This window comes from Pipistrellus kuhlii, unplaced genomic scaffold (genome assembly GCF_014108245.1).
Source record: "Pipistrellus kuhlii isolate mPipKuh1 unplaced genomic scaffold, mPipKuh1.p scaffold_m20_p_11, whole genome shotgun sequence".
Lineage (NCBI taxonomy): Eukaryota > Metazoa > Chordata > Mammalia > Chiroptera > Vespertilionidae > Pipistrellus > Pipistrellus kuhlii.
Window position 1 is genome coordinate 33,501,232 of NW_023425416.1, and position 14,343 is coordinate 33,515,574.

The 14,343-nt window shown below is 38.9% G+C and overlaps 1 protein-coding gene across 1 annotated transcript in view; it reads left to right on the plus strand.

Moving 5' to 3' along the window:
• KCNH8 (potassium voltage-gated channel subfamily H member 8) overlaps positions 1-14,343 on the plus strand; it is a 267,106-nt gene that overhangs the window by 94,798 nt on the left and 157,965 nt on the right. The gene's annotated exons all lie outside the window — the stretch shown is intronic.

Sequence of the window (14,343 nt, forward strand, 5' to 3'; positions counted from 1 at the left end):
CTCTCTCCAATTCTACAGACAAAATAAGGGACACACACATTGTCTGAGGGTGAAAGTAAATTTGCCTGAACTATAAACTGCCAGTGGGAAAATACTAAGTATTTTCTTAAGGCTAAAGTTTTATGATTCTCCTCTAAATGTAAGAGGATCTAGGGATGCATATGGTATCATCAGTGCTCGAGTCTTAAGTGAGAATAGATATTATCCTCTGGGCCCTGGTAGTTAGGAGTGAATCCAAAAGGCATTATGTCGGGGAAAATGCTGCTAAATAAAAATTAGAACACATCATTGTTTTCCAGTTTTATCTCTTTCTTTAATATCGATAGTTTCCTTTAGGCAAATATACACCCCTGAGTTTTAGCTGGCACATGGCTGCCAAGCTAGAGAATATATTTTTCAGCCTTCTTTGCATTTAAATTTGGCATACGACTAAGTTTGGGGCCTGTGATATGTGAGAAGAAATGATCTATGAAACTTCTAGGTAAACCCCATAAATAATGAAATTGTTTGCCCTGTAATTTCTCTGCTCCTTTCTCATGGTGTTATTGACTGAACTGTACCTTCTCCAAATTAATATATTGAAGCCCTAACCACCTCCCTCCTCAATGTGACTATAAGTGGAGATGGGGCCTTTAAAAGGGTACTTAAAATTAAGTAAGGTTATAAGTGAGGGCCTTAATTCCTTAAAAGAAAGGAAGATATATCAGGGATACCCCACACTTAGGTCATATAAAAAGACAGTGAGAAGGCAGCTGTCTGCAAACCAAGGAGAGAGGCCTCAGGAGAAACCTACCCCGCTGGCACAATGATCTCAGACTTCCAGCCTCCAGAACTGTGAGAAAATAAATGCCCGTTGTTTAAGCCAACCAGTCTGTGATACTTGGTCATGGCAGCTCTAGCAATGTATCATTGTTGAGTCAGAATGTTAGAGAACAGTTGGAAAGCCAGCTTCCACCATTGACAAGGACATCATAGAGAAACACAGAACAGCAATATGGAAGGAACCTGAGTATTCTTAGAGACCCACCTTCTCTACCCCAGACAAAGACAAATCCACTTCTATCTTGTTGGAATCACTATAATTTAGATTTTTGTTGTTGTTATAACATTCAAATGATACTCTAACTCAGAGTTTCTCAATTTTGGCACTATTGACATGTGGGGCAGGTAGTTCTAAGTTGTGAGAGGCTGTCCTGAGCATGGTAGATGACTAACAGCATTCCTGGCCACTATATTCATTAACAAGTTCCTTACAAGAGTTGATACATTTGGTAAATGGTAAAATGTTGGTGGTTGTTTAATTAATTGATTTTGGGGAAAATTGGTCAGCAGCCAGCAGAAATAGCCTAATTAAGGGAAAGAAAACAGCTTTCCTTGCCTTCGATGGAAAACTTCAATTGGAACACCAGAATCAATACCAGTATTTCTGTGAAGTCCTGTAGTGAAGTAAATAGTTTAAAATGTGTTCACAGGTTTTTGTTGCTGTTTTTTAATTTATTCAAGAAACTAGTAAGTGATTAACAGCATACCAGGCCACTACATCTTGCTCTAAATACCCAGTTGGGATCTTGGTCAGGAAGAGAAGCAGGAGCCTAAACATGGCAACTCCATCCCCATTTATAAGCTATCTGTCCCTGAAGGACTTTCCTTGAGGTTGTGAGTTTTGGATACACAGTGATCATGAAGTATTGGAGAGTGCCCTTCAGGAAGGAATGGGATAGCCTAAGTCTTTGACACTAGGAACAGAGTTCGGACCAGGATGTTTTTTCCCAGAATCAATAGGTGAGGCCTACATAGCAAATATGAGAAAATAAAAGGATCCCAGCTCTATCTAATTATAGTATGATAATTGAAAAGAGGGACTGAGATAAAAGAAAATGGAGGCTGTCATGAGAATGCAGACTGGTAGGGAGTGATAAAGCGGCCCTCTGGTAGAACAAAGGAAAAGGGATGTCCTTTGTCTGACATATCTGCTGGCTGCAGACCTGTACAAGTAACCTTGGATAGGTCACTCCAAATCCAAGTGAGTGTCTTTGTTTTTAAACCTCCTCAAAATACCCAGACATGGCACTTGAGAGAGGTTCAGGCCAAGAGGATAATCTAGCTGGGAAGCCCAAAGGACAGAGTTTTTAGAAGCCATGTAAATAGAATATATCGCCAGTCAACACCTAAAGAATTTCCTGAGCCCCGTTTTTTATAAGATGCCTGCTGTGTTTGACCCCTTTGGGTGGAAATCATTAAAGGCAGTAAGAAATAATAGGTTCTTTTTTAAAAATTAAGTAATGATTAGGAAGACAGATAGTTTCACAGGTCAACATAAGATGCAAAAATTTCTTTGTCTAAAATGGAGATAGCAATATTTCGCATTGTTATGTTCAGCATCTAACATTTTTCATTTATTGCTCTCCCTCTAGATAAGTGGTTCTCAACCTTTCTAATGCCATGACCCTTTAATACAGTTCCTCATGTGGTGGTGACTCCCAACCATAAAGTTATTTTTGTTGCTACTTCAATAACTGTAATTTTGCTACTGTTCATGAATCGTAATGTAAATATCTGTGTTTTCTAATGGTCTTAAGCTCTCAACCATTTCATGACCCACAAGTTGAGAACCACTAGCAGGGTTGCCTAAGACGAGCATTTTTCAACCGCTGTTCCGCGGCACATGTTGCCTGGTGTGCCGTAGGTGCAGACAAGACAAGAATTTTATAATTTTTCACTATTTTGTTTACTTAATATTTCATGATAAAGTAATTATAAAATACTTTCTTTGTGTTTATTTGATTCCTATTCAAGAGAATTACTTTATATATAGTCAATATAGGCACAGAGTTAAATTTTTTAACATTTTCTAATGGTGGTGTGCCTCGTGATTTTTTTCATGAAACAAGTGTGCCTTTGCCCAAAAAAGGTTGAAAAACACTGCCTAAGACCATTGGAAAACACAGACATTTACATTATGGCTCATGAACAGTAGCAAAATTATAGATATGAAGTAGCAACGAAAATAATTTTATAGTTGGGGTCACCACAACATGAGGACTGTATTAAAAGGTCGCAGCATTAGAAAGGTTAAGAACCACTGCTCTAGATAGTTCAGTGTCTAATAAACATCAGAAGTGAGTACTACTAAGATGCCTTCTCAAAAAGCAGTCCCCTCCACTTCTGTTGGTATACAGGGCTGTTCTAGTCAAACAAAAATATGATAACTTTAACAAGGTAACCATTTTATTAATTTTATATTTATCTTATTTGTTGAATGTAAGTAACACATATCTTTGTGGGAGGGAACCCACAAAGCATACTTTTCATACTATTCTGCATTGTGTATCCTGTAGGGTTGTATACACCTTCAGAACAATATATGCAGGAGATTTCTCATTCTTTTTTTAAAGTTGCATAGTTTTACATCATGTGGATTTATGAAGGTTGATTCAACCAATCCTCTATTAATGGACATTTGTGTTCCCTTTAGAATGTAGTCTGTTCTCTTTATTTTATTTTTTGCCGCTCTCTGTTTTAAATACTCCTTTTGTTATTTTAAAAGGTTTTGTGTATTTTTCTAAAATTTTATCTTTTACATGAGATGTTCACCTTTATATAATAAAAGTATCGCACTTTTTAAAGATATTGTCATTTTCTACTCTAAGTAATATTTTAATCAGCCAGGCACCACTCTGCCTTCTTTTCTCTCCCTCAACTAATTTAATGTTCTTATAGTACCTGCTAGTATCTATCAGCACACTTGTTCTGCTTTCCTTATAGTCCCCCTTTGTTCATCTCTCACCTCTTTCACAGTTATATTTACATTGTCAGAGGAAATAACAATTACATATATTGAATGTATTCCTCCATCACTTAATCATATTGCTACAGTTAAATATACTTAAAGTTCATCATATATTCCATCCTAAAGCTTCTCCAATCATTTCTTATTTGTCTAAATCTTGTTCTTGAGAAGAGCTCATGGGAATTTTTTTTTTTCTGAGCTCTCTCACATTAATAACAGTATGAATGTGGCCCTTATACTTGTTGATCAATTTAGCTGAAAATTGATCAACTTAAATAGATGAATTATGTTAGTCCTTTGTGTAGCGGCATACAGTATTGTTTTACCTTACAAAATTAAGTAACTTCATATTAGTCCTGTTAATTAAGTAGCGTCATATTTGTCCTGGGTGTTCATTGAATCTTTTATTTTATTTTAATCTAATAGTTTTACTGTACTACGTCTTATCTGTAAGGGGCTGGATAGTAAATATTACATGTACTGCAGGCCATAAATTCTATGTCACAAGTATTCATTTCTGTTACTGTACTATGAAAGCAACCATAGAAAATATATAAATAAGTGGATGTGGCTGTCCTACCTAATAAAGGGAAATATGCTAATTGACTGCCTCACCCTCACAAAGATGGCCCACAGTGAATAAGGAGGGGATAAGCTAATTGACTGCCATGCCCTCAAAGAGGGTGGCGCCCATAGCCACAAGATGGCAGCACCCACACCCCTCAGCCCTGCCAGGGCAGCAGGTGCACAGCACAGTTGGGCTCTGTGCGACTGCCTCCAGAGTCCCCCAATCCCCTCAGACCCCCAGCCTCCCAGGGCCGGCCCAAGGCACAGGGAAGCCGCAAATGGCAGCTGCCCAGCCGATGCCCAGGGTGCAGGCAAGCCTCGATGGTGGCTGCCTAGCCACCCAAGGCCACCCGAGGCTCAGGTAACTAGGGCCAGACAAGGTTTGCACTGCCAGCAGTGGAAGCAGCAGAGGTGTAATGGGGAATTGGCTTCCCCGGATCACCAGTCACCTCCCACCCCTAGGGCTGTTGGACTATGAGAAAGGACATGCTGGGCTGAAGGACCCCTCCCCCCAACTCCAGTGTATGAATTTTCATGCACCAGGCCTCTAATATTCCAATAAATCTTTACGAACAAAAACAGAAGGTGGGCTGGTTTGGCCTACAGACCTTAATTTACTGATACCTAATATAGAATATTTTGGCTCAGATATTTCTCCTGTAATATGGTAGGCCCTATAATATTTATGTTTAAGGCCCTTTTATTTTGGAATTTTTTTCTGAACTTTAATTATAATCATTGTTCTGTTTTATCCTTTGGTTTTCCTCTTTATGATCACCTATTATATGTACGTTGGATCCTCTTTGTCCTCAATTATCTAAAATTTTCTCATTTTATTTCTTTTTCCAGTTTTCACCTTGTGCAATCTGTTTTGTTTAATTTTGTGATATCATTCACACTTTTTATTACTTTTCTTTAAATCTCTAGATTTTTATCCTCTATTCGAATTCTCTCTTGTGTTCAGTAAACTCACAGAAGCAGAGAATAGAATGGTGGTTACCAAAAGTTGAGGGGAAGGGAAAAAGGAGAATTATTGCTCAATTGTATAAAATTGTAGTTATGCCAGATGAATACATCGTAGAAATCTGCTGTACAACACAATTATGGTATTGTTTACTACATGCCTTTTTAATGCCCCTCTGGGCTTTACAAGAAATAAAACACTGGTTTCTAATTACCTAGATGTGGAAACTAACACACAGTGTTTTCTGGAAGGCTTTAATATCCTACTGAATTGCCTAGAATAAAACAATAGTGTAGTGAGGGAAGATTGAACTTTTACTTGTTCAGGATTTCACCATTTCAGAAAATATTGTTACTGACTCATAGGACTTGTCAGAGAGACAGCATATCTGCACAAATTCCATAGTTGGAGCTATTGTATTCACAGTGACTCTGGATATTGATCCAATGATCCAACTTCCCCATTATAGCTCCTATTATAGTCCACCCTCTCAGAGCATTTTGTGTTGAGATGCATATTACTTAATCAGAAACTACTTCAATTTTATTTATTGTTATATTATTGTTAATAATATACAGTGTTGTGTTTTTGAAAATGTGTTTAAGTGGCCAAGTTTTATTATTATAATTTTTCAGTTCTAAACAGAAAAGAGAAAAATACAAGTATTTGTTACAAAAGGTAGTCTTGAGTCTGATAGGGTTGTGGATTTCTTAACTCATTGACTCATTCTCATGTCACCTCCAAGATTTGTCATTTATTTTTGTGTACCTCCTGTACTGTTGCTTACTTAATGCTTTTCTTTAAGTTGACTCACTTTTAAAAACTCAAATTGGAAGCAAAAGAAAATATTCACCACTCTAAATGGACAATCAGGATCACTAGCCTCAAAGAGAAGGTAACCATAAATAAATATGCAATAAAAACATTGTTGTTTAACTTTTATAAATTAAAAAACTAGAAAGTAATCTATAAAATCCAAGTAATAATAAATCTAACTATACTGTGCCACGTAGCACGTATATTATTTTCTTTTCCCAATAACACCTTAAGGTAAATATGAATTATCTCACATTTCCAGATGAGGAAACTGTGATGCAGTAAAATTATTTGAACACAAGTCTATGCATTATGTGATAGACAGTCCTCAGTTTCTCATTGACCCACCAATTTCCCCCTTGTTCATTTCTTTTCCCACTAATGCATTTTACATTTATTTTCCCATTTCTTTATTCAATTTTCTTATGACATAGAAAAATATCTAGAAAAATCAATGATGAATCTGTTGGTTTTCTTTCTTTTTAAATGTAGTTAGATTTTCAACTTTCTATAATATATGACAACAAAAACAATTTATAATTTCCTGTTTGTTTAGGGAGAACGTCTCCTAAAGATCCTTTGTTTACTCAGCTGCTAGATGTATATTTATAGGTGAATCAAAATTGAAAAACTGAATTGTTCCATAAATAAACAGTTATGTTAAGGAGTGGGGAGAAGGCGGGAGCCAGAAAGCCTAGGGGGCATCCCTTGGACTGGGATGAGTGGAAGAAGAGGAGAGAGTGGGAAATACATGAAGAGATGAGAGAAGGGGAGAGAGGAAGAAAGAAATGAGGAGACATCCGCTGGTATCTTACCCATGTCTCTCAAATTGTCCAGCTTATTATGTACTAGTTGCATATTTTTGTTCCAATACACATTAAAACAGATATTAAAGTGTAAGATAAGTATATACACTACCTAAAATAATTTTAGCACAACAAGGAGTATGCATACCACTAATTGAGCAACACACTGTCTTCATTCCAGTGTACAAATAAACTTTTTTGAATTAGGCATATTCATATTCAGTGTTATGAAGTCAGCATATGATAAAAGACAAATGAAAGCTGATTTTTTCATGACCTTCCTTTGTTTTTACATTGAGCTGCTCATGGCAAATAGGTTTGTAAGAAACATTATTTTCCAACTAATACTAAGTTTATATTTAAGATATTCTTGGTGAGTTCTATTACATTCAGTTATTCAATATGACTCTGCAGAAGATTTGCAGAATATTTGATTATGCCCTCTAGGCAGTATTTTAGAACTGGAGCTCAATATAGAAAAAAGACAAAGCCTTAGGGCTATAGAATGTCAACTTATTCTCAAAATTAACATTTAAAATGTACAGCAAAGTTGCCTCCTTATTTGACTGTGAGGAAATGCCATTGGAGCATTGAATATAGAATGGCTTTATGTAAGATCCAAATTTTGGAGCAATGGATGTTGTGCCCATTCATGTAATAAGTGAACAATAAGAAAGTGCCTTTTATTGCAAAGTGTAGTGTCTAAATGGGTGTATTTTGTGTATGTTGGGGTTCACAGCATGGGTATCATTTGTAATCACCTTAGATTTTCACCATATCTGGAGAACAATGAAGCAAGTCAGCCGGGGATCTATTTCAACAAGAGCTAGAGAAACCAAGTTTAGGATTACATAAAATAAAAGAAAAATTCTCTTAGGGCTGAGTGAGATCCTGGGAGAAAAGAAAGAGAATTCTGAGCAAAGTAAGATTATTTCCCCAACCAGCCCTCCCAAATACTCAGACCAGAGTCCAACAGAAAGACAATACAAAAGCAACTGCAGTGTTTTTCATAAAGATCTCTTTGGGCTATTGAGGCTGCCCAAGCCACAGTATCATGAACATTAGCCTTGCCTGGTATGGTCCCTTGGTCAGCATCCAAGTAAGCCTGGAGGACAATGCAGAACTTTGAGTCCTCCATTCTTGGGAGCCAGATTACTAGATTGTGGAGACATTCCCTGTAGTATTAAATATATTTGTGAAGATCCCAATGGGAACTTCGGTTCCTGAAAAGCTAGTGAAGGTGGGATCTTGGAAACTTTTTTCTGTAGAAAGGACACACCATTTTCTTAGAGGTATGTAGAATGAAGAAAGCACACACAGTTTACTAGTGTTCCACTTATCTATTGCGGTGTGACAACTACCTCAAAACTTAGTGGCTTACAAGAGCAACCATTATATCTGAACAATAGTGTGGGTCTTAGCCAAATGATTCTCCTTCCTTACGGAGCCAGCCGAGGTTGGTGTTAGGTGGGTCCAGATGAGAGACACACTGCTTTGGAGGATCTTGGATGGCTTCTCTCACATGTCTGGCATCTTGAATGTCTAAATCAGTTGGGACAATCCTCTCAAGTGCCTACACATAACCGCTTCAGCATGGAGACCTCCAGGAAGTCTCATCTTCCAGAGGCTGCAAGACCTTTTGTGACTTAATTTAGAAAGTCACCCAGCATACCTTCATTTAATATTGTGGTTGGAGAAGCCACAAGTCTGCCCAGATTCATGAGCAGGGGACCTAGACCCCAACTCTTGATAGAATAAGCACCATATTTAACAAGCTCCACATCTAGCTTTTCAGAAACACATTGGTTGAGTATGTGTGTCTATAGGTGTAGCAAGACGCAAGAGAACATTCCATTTTGATCCTTGTAAAAATACAGTAAACAGCTTCAAAGTGATTGTAGTAGGAAGGCAAAGGGCTCAGAGAACGTGCTCTGAAGAAAGCATGTGCAGCCTGGGTGAGGAGCCTGCCTTGCAGTTTATCTTATCGCTTAAATATGTAGTTAAGTTTTGCACTTGTAAACCTAGGCAGCTTTCTTGGTCTACTCCCCATGTGTGTGAGCAAGCTGCTCTAACAGAAAGCTTGTTCTTTTTCTGTGCACATGGTTACTGGTTGCATTGTTTAATCAATGAGCTGAAGTTTCACATCAGTCCATTTATTGAAGTGCTCACCCAGGGCTCTGCAGCCAGGATGAATGGAACAGAGTGAGCCCGATGTATAGAAGAGGCATCTGGGCATTCATCAGGAACTGCTTAGCTTTGCCTGTCCTGTGGAGATTGAGCAGTCACTGCCCTACCTAACCAGATTGCTACATACCTTCACTTCTTCAGTGTCAGCCTTCCTGACTTAACACAGACAACTTCATAAAAGAGCCACAGCTAGCAATTACTGAGTGTTCACTGCAGGCCAAGCTCTGTGCTCTGTACTTTGCCTGTTGTTCATTTAATCTTCTCATCAACTCTTTGAGGCAGATCCATTAACCCCCCATTTCAGAGTTAAAGAAACTGATTCACAGAGAAGTTAAGAGGAAGGCTGGGATCCAAGTGCTGGCCATCTATTCCTGATCTCTGTCCTCTCAAACACCAAGCCATGCTCATGGGCATGGCCAACCTAAGCTTCCTACCGAGGAAACGTGTGGCTCTGCCTTACCTGCCCCTTGTCTATAACAGTAGAAGGACGCACTTCCCAGGACTATCTGTACCCCTTGGGGAATAACTGACAAACACAATAGCAAAGAAAGAACCCATAGAGGCAGTCATTTTTGTACCTGTGTCTGTCCATTATTTCATCTTTATTACCAGAAATGAAATATAACCGCAATGTTTGAGAATCTTTGGAGCTAAACAAGTTCGCTTTGGAATAAGAGAAGCTTATTCTTTGAAATGTTCTCTCTCTAGGGTGAGAAGAAATGATATTGAATTTGGAGGATCAAGCTCTGGTGAAGGCTGTGCCCAGGCCAGGGACTAGCTCTGAATAGCTGCTATACATACAGCAGTGCTTAGAGAGGATTGGAGTACAATCTCAGTTCTCTTTCACTCCCTAAGTGTGTACCCTCATTAAGTGACTCTGCTTATCTGAGCCTCAGCTTGATCTTCATAGAAATACCACCTCATAGATGTCTGATGAAGGACCAAATGAGATACCCATTGTACATAGACATTGTCAGGAAAAGCTACATAATTTGCAGGGCCCAAGGCAAAGTGAAAATGCAGACCCCTTTGTTTAAAAAAAAAAATACAAAAAACTACAAATTTCAAGACAGCAACAGCAGAGTATTAAGCCAAAGCCTGGAGCCCTTCTGGTTGTATAAGCACCTGCTTGTTCCTGAACATTCTAGCAATTTAATAAATACCACTTCCTCCCCTGATGTGTTCCACCAACAAGAAAAACCTGTCTACTCCCATGTCCCAGTGCCAGACCTTCAGAACCTCACAGTTAGGTGCCAGTATCCAGTGCCTGGTCCTGGTGACTCTGAGCCCTGGCCTGTGGACTGGTTGCTAGTTCCCCTCACCTCACTAGGAAGCCATGCACATCTAACCATCTTCACGAAGAGCCTATAAAGGTTCTGTGATGTCTTAGCTGAGAGCTCTATGTCTTTGTATAAGAATTTCAAGATTAACACAATAAAACACACCATTCTAGTCATGCTTAGAGTATATCTCAACATGAGTAATTATAAATTTGACTGGTTGCAATTATGTAAAAAAGAGCTATACTTTATTTCTCCCTGATGAGCTTTCACTCTATGACATCCACCAAATTTATACAGTAACAGGTGCCAGAAATTCAGATCTCTAGGGAACCCACTTGAACCTGTTTGCTCTGATATAGAAAGCCATTCTTCCTGCCACTGTCCTAGTTTCAGACTCTCATAATTCAAGGTCTGAGTTGCAACAATTCCACATACCCAGTCACCCCGTTTCCAATTGTGCCCTCGTAAATCCCCCCTCCTCTCTGTCTCCAAAGCCCCTTCATGGGTTCCTCCTTGTCTTTTAGGATAAATGCAAACTATTGAGTCTGGCATTTAAAGCCACAGATGAGCTAGCTCATCTATAATCTATTCCTTTAAAATCATCCTTTCTCTTTTCTCTCTTTTTTCTCTCTTCATTCCTCATTACGCTTTAGCACACCCCCTGCTGCAGCCCATTTATTGTTTCATTTTTTTTATTTTTTTATTTTACTATTCCATGTTCTAAGTTTTCTTGTGCCTTTCTAGTTGATGTTCCCCCTGATAGGAATGGTATGGCCTATCTCCCCCCACCCCACCTCATTCTCATTAAGCTAACACAATCAAGATTCATTTCAAGCCTATGTCCTCTGTAACCTGTAACCACATCAGGTTTCTATTCTTTGTCATAGATACCATCCTGCAATGAACTGAATGTTCTTGTTCCCCTAAAATTCCTATGTTGAAACCCCAATCCCAATTTGTGTAGGAGGTGGGGTATTTGGGAGGTAATTAGGTCACGTGGACAGGGTCCTGGTGCATAGGATTAGTGCCTTTATAAGACGAGGCCAGGGAGCCAGCTTGCTCTCTTTCCGTGATGTGAGGATATAATGTGGAGTCACCAGTCAACATCTCAGAAGAGGATCCTCACTAGACCATGCTGGCACCCTGATCTTGGACCTCTATCCTTCAGAGCTGTAAGGAATAAATTTCCTGTTGTTTATAAGTCCATCAATCTATGGTAGCAATGGAATCTCAAATGTCAAGAATCATTTGTTTGATATTTGTGCACTAGTTCATCAACTGTTACCGGTTTGTACTGTAAACTTTATCTTTTATGTAGGCCCATAAAAATAAAAATAAAAAGTCTAGTGGCACTTTAGAATACATTTTCTTTGTTCAAAGTTTGGTGTGGTTTTACCCATTATTTCACATCAGTTAAACCTGAAAAGGGGTGAAAATTAAATGAGTTATCAGCTGTTGTACTATTATAGAAGCCCAAACCAACAAAGACACACTTTCAACCTTCTCTTTATACATCTATCTCCTCCATGAGATTATGCCTGGTTGATGGTGAACATTCAGGAATCATATTAATCTAGGTATCTGCAGTGCCTAAAACAAGCCCTTGGTACATAGTACTTGCTGACTGGTTGAATGAGTAAAAATATCTGACTTGCTGTTTTGAATGAAGCTCAGCCGTATTGGGATAGGCTTGAGGCTCTGTATTCTACATTCTCCTACAAACTCATTTTGCTCTTCTGTTTCAACTTCATGATTAGCTCTCCTTCCAAGTTTCCCCAGACCTCTGACCCCATTCAGTTTTTTTCTTTTTGTTTTTAGGCCTTGGTTTAATTATTAGACTTTTTTTTTTCCTTTTCTACTTGGAGAATTTGTTTTAATTTTCTATTTTGCACAGGTAGAGTGGCATTCTGGAGTTTTCTGGTAGCTTAATATATCAACATTTGTTAGCATGGAAAGTTCTCCAGGTTATCCGGAGGTATATTAATTCCAGAGTGCAGGATTGGGATCTGGAGGATTTATTCATTGACATCCTTTGCTCTTAGTCCTTTCTGACACAGCTGCCTCTGGGAGGTTGGGCACAAAGGAGGTAAACAAATAAGGCAGCCAGGACAGGTGGGTGCCTCCCCAGAGCACACTGGCAAGACAAGGCAAGGGGAGCAGCTGGAGCCAGAGCACCAGGGAATGCAGACAAAGCCAGACAACTCGGGAATCCTTGTGTTTGGTGTTGGAGAAAATGGGAACATTCCGAATGCAAGAAAATAAATTTTGTAGAAGCTCTGGCATGGGAATATCTTTCAAAGCTGATAGAGCTCCTCAAGAAGTAGTCTAATCGTTGGCCTTTAACAACTTGGCATGATGCTCAAATTTTCAGACCTATAATTGAGAACAGAAATGCAATACAAATCATCTTATCATAGAGGGTTCTTTATTATCACTGTCAGTGAAAAAAAAAAGTTACAAGCTTTGTGTGTGAGTTCCTAGCTAAATCATTGGCAAGCTGTACATTACCTTTGCTAAGTCATTTTTTCCTTCAATATCTAATCCTGCCTCTAAGAGGTAGAGATAACATTTTTTTCTTAAAGCTGTTAAGGGGATCAGAAAAAGAAAGTGATAGAAAATGTAAAAACTACATAAATGTTTGCTGTAATGATTCTGAGTCTCAATTTGTTCCTACCAGGCAAAACAGCTCCTGTCACTTATGAACTATGTGATTTGGGGCAATGTACTTCAACTTCCTGAGCCTCAATTTCCTCATCTGTAAGATGGTCATAATAGTAATAACGTCAACTTCATAGGCTTAGAGGAAATGTTGCCTGCAAAGTGCTTTGCATGGTGCCTGGCACATGGGCACTCAGCAAATGTTAGCTGTCATTCTTGCAACCAATAGCAATATTATTATAAAGGTGGAATTCATCTTAATATGTGATGTTTGGGCCAGGTACTCACTCTGCTTTGAATGTGGTAGAGTATAAGAGAAAATAAGACATAATCCTTGTTCTCTTGACTTTTATAGTGTGCTGAGAAAGATATATCAAATAATCACACGAACCTGTTAGTAGTTTGCAGGCAAATTAAAGGCTGTTAAGGAGGGGATAGAGGGAGGTGGGGGCGGATCCAACACAATCTCAGGTACAAGGAAGTTCTTCATCAAGGAAGTGATGTTTGAGTTAAATCTTGAAGGCTACATAGAAATTGCCCATGGGGATGAAAGAATAAAAGCATTCTAGGCAAAGAAAGCCACATGTGCAAAGGTCCCATGAGAGACTGCCTCATTTGAGAATAGAAGGCTAAGTGTCGGGCAGCAAGATATCATGTGGGAGTGGGAAGGTAGACAGGAGTGAGGTCACGTGGGCTTTATAGACCATGCCCAGGCTATTGCCGATAACTAAAGGCACTTGTTGTTCTAAGCAGGGAAGTCACATGATGAATATTTCATTTTACAAAGGTCACTTTTGCTGGTCGTCCACATAACTGATGCTGGTTACTCAGACAAGGGCTACTCAGAGTGTGATCTGAAGGCCAAAAATATTGGTATCACCTGGAACTTGTAAGAAATGAAAATTAGCCGAAACTGGTTTGGCTCAATGGATAGAGCATCGGACTGCTGACTGAGAGGTCCCAGGTTCAATTCCGGTCAAGGGCATGTACCCAGTAGGGGGTGTGCAAGAGGCAGCTGATCAATGTCTCTCTCTCATTGATGTTTCTAACTCTCTATCCCTCTCTCTCTTCCTCTCTGTGAAAAATCAATAAAATACTATATATTTTTTAAAAATGCAAATTAACATATAGCTCAGTGCAGACCTACTGAATCAGATCTGGAGGTGGGGCCTCACAGTACGTGCTTTCACAAGCCTTCAGGGGACTCTGACTTAGGCGATAGTTTGATAATCTCTGGCTTAGTCTAGGTAGGACAGTAGTCTGCAAACCATG